This window comes from Mesoplodon densirostris, chromosome 3 (genome assembly GCF_025265405.1).
Source record: "Mesoplodon densirostris isolate mMesDen1 chromosome 3, mMesDen1 primary haplotype, whole genome shotgun sequence".
In the NCBI taxonomy this organism is placed as follows: Eukaryota; Metazoa; Chordata; class Mammalia; order Artiodactyla; family Ziphiidae; genus Mesoplodon; species Mesoplodon densirostris.
This window is the reverse complement of record NC_082663.1, coordinates 134106070-134113687: the sequence shown is the minus strand read 5'-3', so window position 1 is coordinate 134113687 and position 7618 is coordinate 134106070. Positions and strand designations below refer to the sequence as shown.

Genomic DNA, 7618 nt, shown 5'->3' with positions numbered 1-7618 from the left:
TCATCTGTCCATCACCCCTTGACCTCATCTCCTTATTTTTCTCCAGTATTCACTCTGCTCCAGCCACACTGACCTTTCTCTTCTTTGATATACAAGGACAGTTCCTGCTTTAGGGCCATTGCTGATCTCTCTGCCTGGAATGTTCTTTCCCCTCCATCCTTTACCTCCATCAAGTCTGCTCAAGTGTCTCCTGCTCAATGAGACCTACTCTGACCCTCCTTTGTAAAACTGCAAACTGTCTCCCCCATCTCTCGCCCACTACTCCTGATCCCCATCATCCTACTCTAGTTTTCTTTTCCCCATATCACTTGTCATCTTTTAACATGCCACATCATTTACTTATTTGATATTTTTCTTTATTTTTTTCTTGTGGCTGTGCCGGGTCTTAGTTGTAGCACGCAGGATCTTCATTGCAGCATGCTTAGTTGTGGCACGCGTGATCTTTAGTTGCAACATGTGGACTTCTTAGTGGTGGCATGCAGACTTCTTAGTTGTGACATGCAGACTCTTAGTGGCAGCATGCATGAAGGATCTAGTTCCCCGACCAGGGATCGAACCTGGGCCCCCGGCATTGGAAGTGCGGAGTCCTACCCACTGGACCACCAGGGAAGTCCCCTACTTACCTGCTATATTTATTATCTGTATCTTCCCACTAGAACACAAGTTCTGCAAGCATAAGGCTCTGTTTTGTTCATCAGTGGATCTCCAGAACTTGGAATTTTGTAGGTGTTCAACACATACTTGTTGAATGTTATTTGAATGACTGAAATGGGGGTGAGGAAAGATTAGGCTTGGAATTTTCCAGTTAGAAAAGGGTAGAGGATGGGTAGAGCCAGTGAGAAGATTAATGGGTCCTATATGAGGGAAAGGAAAAAAAAAAGTCAACATGGAATTATTCATTACTATATACCTGTTAAAAGTTGTATCTTACCAACAGATATCAAAGGCCTGAACATTTTGTAGACCCTTTTTCCTAGCAATTCCATTTTCAAGAATTTGTACAAGGAAATTGTCATCATTTTTTGGTAAAAATGTAGTAATAATGAAATTCTTCACAGTGAAGTGAAGAATAAATTGGAACCAAAGTAGCCATCTAACAATTGTGAAGTGCTTAACTATGGTACAGCCATAGGTAGAATACTGTGCGAACATTAAGTGCATTAATTGACCTGAAAGATATTTATGATAATTGCTTAGTAAGAAAAGCACATTATAAAACAGCATTACATTATAATCTTGTTTTTTATTAAAATATACAGTTGTCTCTTGAACAACATGGGTTTGAACTGTGCAGGTTCACTTACACGCAGATTTCTTTCACTAAATTCGTCCTATAGGACTACACAATCCATGGGTGGTTGAATCCTCGGATGTGGAATAGTGAATACTGAGGGCTAACTGTGAAGTTACACGCAAATTTTTTACTGCATGGAGGTCAGCACCCCTAGTCCCCGTGTTGTTCAAGGGCCAACTATATATGCATTTTAAAAGTTCGAGAAAGCTATAACCCAAAATATTAATGGCACTTATCTCTGGATGGGCACCATACAAGTATCTTATTTCTTTTGCCTCTATTTCCTAAATTTGCTTCAAGGAACTTAATTATTTTAAAAACTAAATTTGTATTTTTTAAACAGCAGTTATTTATGAGCTCTTGGACAAATAACTTGACTTCTCTGGGTAACAGTTTCCTCATTTGTTTGTTTTTTTGTTTGTTTGTTTGTTTTTGGCTGTGGCAGGCAGCTTGTGAGATCTTAGTTCCCTGACCAGGGATTGAACCCCGGCCCTTGGCAGTGAAAGCTCCGTGTCCTAACCATGGGAATGCCAGGGAATTCCCACCCTCATTTTTTATTTTCAATATTTTTGTTTTTAACATCTTTATTGGAGTATAATTGCTTTACAATGGTGTGTTAGTTTCTGCTGTATAATGAAGTGAATCAGCTATACATATACATATATCCCCATATCTCCTCCCTCTTGCATCTCCCTCCCACCCTCCCTATCCCACCCCTCTAGGTGGTCAAAAAGCACCGAGCTGATCTCCCTGTGCTATGCGGCTGCTTCCCACTAGCTATCTATTTTACATTTGGTAGTGTATATATGTCCATGCCACTCTCTCACTTTGTCCCAACTTACCCTTCCCCCTCCCCGTGTCCTCATGTCCATTCTCTACGTCTGTGTCTTTATTCCTGTCCTGCCCCTGGGTTCTTCAGAACCACTTTTTTTTTTTTTTCAGATTCCCTATATATGTGTTAGCATACGGTATTTGTTTTTCTCTTTCTGACTTACTTCACTCTGTAGGACAGACTCTACGTCCATCCACATCTCAACAAATGACCCAATTTCGTTCCTTTTTATGGCTGAGTAATATTCCATTGTATATATGTGCCACATCTTCTTTATCCATTCATCTGTTGCTAGACACTTAGGTTGCTTCCATGTCCTGGCTATTGTAAATAGTGCTGCAATGAACATTGTGGTACATGAATATTCTGAATTATGGTTTTCTCAGGGTATATGCCCAGTAGTGGGATTGCTGGGTCATATGGTAGTTCTATTTTTAGTTTTTAAGGAACCTCCATACTGTTCTCCATAGTGGCTGTATCAATTTACAGTCCCATCAACAGTGCAAGTTTCTCCACACCCTCTCCAGCATTTATTGTTTGCAGATTTTTTGGTGATGGCCATCCTGACTTGTGTGAGGTGATACCTCATTGTAGTTTTGATTTGCATTTCTCTAATGTCAGTGATGTTGAGCATCCTTTCATGTGTTTGTTGGCAATCTGTATATCTTCTTTGGAGAAATGTCTATTTAGGTCTTCTGCCCATTTCTGGATTGGGTTGTTTGTTTTTCTGGTATGAGCTGCATAAGCTGCTTGTAAATTTTGGAGATTAATCTTTTGTCAGTTGCTTCATTTGCAATATATTTTCTCCCATTCTGAGGGTTGTCTTTTCATCTTGTTTACGGTTTCCTTTGCTGTGCAAAAGCTTTTAAGTTTCATTAGGTCCCATTTGTTTATTTTTGCTTTTATTTCCATTTCTCTAGGAGTTGGGTCAAAAAGGATCTTGCTGTGATTTATGTCATAGAGTGTTCTGCCTATGTTTTCCTCTAAGAATTTCATAGTGTCTGGACTTACATTTAGGTCTTTAATCCATTTTGAGTTTATTTTTGTTTATGGTGTTAGGAAGTGTTCTAATTTCATTCTTTTACATGTAGCTGTCCAGTTTTCCCACCACCACTTATTGAAGAGGATGTCTTTTCTCCATTGTATATTCTTGCCTCCTTTATCAAAAATAAGGTGACCATATGTGTGTGGGTTTACCTCTGGGCTTTCTATTCTGTTCCATTGATCTATATTTCTGTTTTTGTGCCAGTACCATACTGTCTTGATTACTGTAGCTTTGTAGTATAGTCTGAAGTCTGGGAGCCTGATTCCTCCAGCTCTGTTTTTCTTTCACAAGATTGCTTTGGCTATTTGGGGTCTTTTGTGTTTGCATACAAATTGTGAAATTTTTTATTCCAGTTCTGTGAAAAATTCCATTGGTAGTTTGATAGGGATTGCATTGAACCTGTAGATTGCTTTGGGTAGTATAGTCATTTTCACAATGTTGATTCTTCCAATCCAAGAACGTGGTATATCTCTCCATCTGTTTGTATCATCTTTAATTTCTTTCCCTTCCTCATTTTTGAAATGGAGTTAAAAAGAGTTTCAAGTCCTTCCTATTTGATAAGAGCTGCTCTTAGATGTATACTGGAGAAATCAGCCAAAACTATAAGAGAAGAAAAAGAATTAAGAGATGTAAAAATTGAAAGAGATAAAGCTAGCACTATTTGCAGTGACTATATTTATTGACTTAGAAAAATCAAGCTCAACCTACAAAAATTAATAACCATCTAGAAAATGCAATTTAAAAATATAGTACCATTCATAAATGGTAACAAAAACTATAACATCTCTGGGAAGTAATGAAGAACAAAGCCAAGATATCCCCTTTTGTAACCAAACAGAACACTATGGCGCCTTCCAGAGACAGACACCCCCTCCCCCATATCCTCTTCACTGAAGTGCCTAGATAATATAATATCTGATGTACATTTCCTGAGTTGTTTTCCAGATGCTAAAACCACCACCAAACAGAAGAAATTAACTACTTGATGACCATGGACATGTAGCCCCCATACCTACTGGTGCCTAAGGATTGATAATGTTAACCTCTGTGACACCACCCTGTTACCTCACCATCAACCAATCAGAGAATTGTGCATGAGCTGATCACATACCCTGGGACTCCCCCTCCCTCACCATACCTTTAAAAATGCTTTCCTGGAACCCATCAGGGAGCTTGGGTGTTTTGAGCACTAGCTGCCCTGGATTCCTTGCTTGGCATCCTGCAATAAACACTGTACTTTCATTCATCAAAACCCAGTTGGCCCGGGTAAGATGGCGGAAGAGTAAGACGCGGAGATCACCTTCCTCCCCACAGATACACCAGAAATACAGCTACACGTGGAACAACTCCTACAGAACACCTACTGAACGCTGGCAGAAGACCCCAGACCTCCCAAAAGGCAAGAAACTCCCCACATACCTGGGTAGGGCAAAGCAGAGAGATTCCCGCACAGGGGAGCGGTGCCGAGCGGCACTCACCAGCCCGAGAGGCTTGTCTGCTCCCCCGCCGGGGCGGGCGGCGCTGGAGCTGAGGCTCGGGCTTCGGTCAGAGCGCAGGGAGAGGACTGGGGCTGGCGGCGAGAACTCAGCCTGAAGAGGGCTAATGTGCCACAGCTAGCCGGGAGGGAGTCCGGGAAAACTCTGGAGCTGCCGAAGAGGCAGGAGACTTTTTCTTCCCTCTTGGTTTCCTGGTGCGCGAGGAGAGGGGATTAAGAGCGCCGCGTAAAGCAGCTCCAGAGACGGGCGCAAGTCGCGGCTGAAAGCGCGGAGCCCAGAGACGGGCGTGGGACGCTGGGGCTGCTGCTGCCGCCGACAAGAAGCCTGTGTGCGAGCGCAGGTCACTGTCCACACCGCCCTTCCGGGAGCCTGTGCAGCCTGCCACTGCCGGGGTCCCGGGATCCAGGGGCGGCTTCCCTGGGAGAACGCACGGCGCGCCTCGGGCTGGTGCAACGTCACGCCAACCTCTGCCGCTGCAGGCTCGCCCCGCACTCCGTGCCCCTCCCTCCCGCCCGGCCTGAGTGAGCCAGAGTCCCCGAAGAGGCTGCTCCTTTAACCCTGTCCTGTCTGAGCGAAGAACAGACGCCCTCCAGCGACCTACACGCAGAGGCGGGGCCAAATCCAAAGCTGAGACCCAGGAGCTGTGAGAACAAAGAAGAGAAAGGGAAACCTCTCCCAGCAGCCTCAGAAGCAGCGGATTAAAGCTCCACAATCAACTTCATGTACCCTGCATCTGTGGAATACATGAATAGACAACAAATCATCCCAAATTGAGGAGCCAGGAGTCAGTGCTGTGCCTCTGAGGTGGGAGAGCGAACTTCAGGACACTGGTCCACAAGAGACCTCCCAGCTCCACATAATATCAAACGGAGAAAATCTTCCAGAGATCTCCATCTCAACACCAGCACCCAGCTTCACTCAACGACCAGCAAGCTACAGTGCTGGACACCCTATGCCAAACAACTAACAAGACAGGAACACAACGCCACCCATTAGCTGAGAGGCTGCCTCAAATCATAAAAAGTCCGCAAACACCCCAAAACACACGACCAGACGTGGACCTGCCCACCAGAAAGACAAGATCCAGCCTCATCCACCAGAACACAGGCAGTAGTCCCCTCCACCAAGAAGCCTACACAACCCGCTAAACCAACCTTAGCCACTGGGGACAGACACCAAAAACAACGGGAACTACGAACCTGCAGCCTGCAAAAAGGAGACCCCAAACACAGTAACATAAGCAAAATGAGAAAACAGAAAAACACACAGCAGGAGAAGGAGCAAGATAAAAACCCACCAGACCTAACAAATGAAGAGGTAATAGGCAGTCTATCTGAAAAAGAATTCAGAATAATGATGGTAAAGATGATCCAAAATCTTGGAAATAGAATAGACAAAATGCAAGAAACAGTTAACAAGGACCTAGAAGAACTAAAGACGAATCAAGCATCGATTAAAAACACAATAAATAAAATAAAAAATACTCTAGATGGGATCAATAGCAGAATAACTGAGGCAGAAGAACGGATAAGTGAGGTGGAAGATAAAATAGTGGAAATAACTGCTGCACAGCAAAATAAAGAAAAAAGAATGAAAAGAACAGAGGACAGTCTCAGAGACCTCTGGGACAACATTAAATGCACCAACATTCGAATTATAGGGGTTCCAGAAGAAGAAGAGAAAAAGAAAGGGACTGAGAAAATATTTGAAGAGATTATAGTTGAAAACTTCCCTAATATGGGAAAGGAAATAGTTAATCAAGTCCAGGAGGCACAGAGAGTCCCATACAGAATAAATCCAAGGAGAAATACACCAAGACACATATTAATCAAACTGTCAAAAATTAAACACAAAGAAATCATATTAAAAGCAGCAAGGCAAAAACAACAAATAACACACAAGGGAATCCCCATCAGGATAACAGCTGATCTCTCAGCAGAAACTCTACAAGCCAGAAGGGAGTGGCAGGACATACTTAAAGTGATGAAGGAGAAAAACCTGCAACCAAGATTACTCTACCCAGCAAGGATCTCATTCAGATTTGATGGAGAAATTAAAACGTTTACAGACAAGCAAAAGCTGAGAGAGTTCAGCACCACCAAACCAGCTTTACAACAAATGCTAAAGGAACTTCTCTAGGCAAGAAACACAACAGAAGGAAAAGAACTACAATAACGAACCCAAAACAATTAAGAAAATGGGAATAGGAACATACATATCAATAATTACCTTAAATGTAAATGGACTAAATGCTCCCACCAAAAGACACAGACTGGCTGAATGGGTACAAAAACAAGACCCATATATATGCTGTCTACAAGAGACCCACTTCAGACCTAGAGACACATACAGACTGAAAGTAAGGGGATGGAAAAAGATATTCCATGCAAATGGAAACCAAAAGAAAGCTGGAGTAGCAATTCTCATATCAGACAAAATAGACTTTAAAATAAAGACTACTAGAAGAGACAAAGAAGGACACTACATAATGATCAAGGGATCAATCCAAGAAGAAGATATAACAATTGTAAATATTTATGCACCCAACATAGGAGCACCTCAATACATAAGGGAAATATTAACAGCCATAAAAGGAGAAATCGACAGTAACACAATCATAGTAGGGGACTTTAACACCCCACTTTCACCAATGGACAGGTCATCCAAAATGAAAATAAATAAGGAAACACAAGCTTTAAATGATACATTAAACAAGATGGACTTAATTGATATTTATAGGACATTCCATCCAAAAACAACAGAATACACATTTTTCTCAAGTGCTCATGGAACATTCTACAGGATAGATCATATCTTGGGTCACAAATCAAGCCTTGGTAAATTTAAGAAAATTGAAATTGTATCAAGTATCTTTTCCGACCACAATGCTATGAGACTAGATATCAATTACAGGAAAAGAGCTGTAAAACATACAAACACATGGAGGCTAA

The 7618-nt window shown here is 42.2% G+C and overlaps 1 non-coding gene across 1 annotated transcript; it reads right to left on the bottom strand.

Moving 5' to 3' along the window:
- Window positions 1–536: 536 nt before the first annotated feature.
- Window positions 537–609, bottom strand: TRNAG-UCC (transfer RNA glycine (anticodon UCC)). Its single transcript has one exon. It is a non-coding gene; the product is annotated as a tRNA-Gly (tRNA).
- Window positions 610–7618: the final 7009 nt, after the last annotated feature.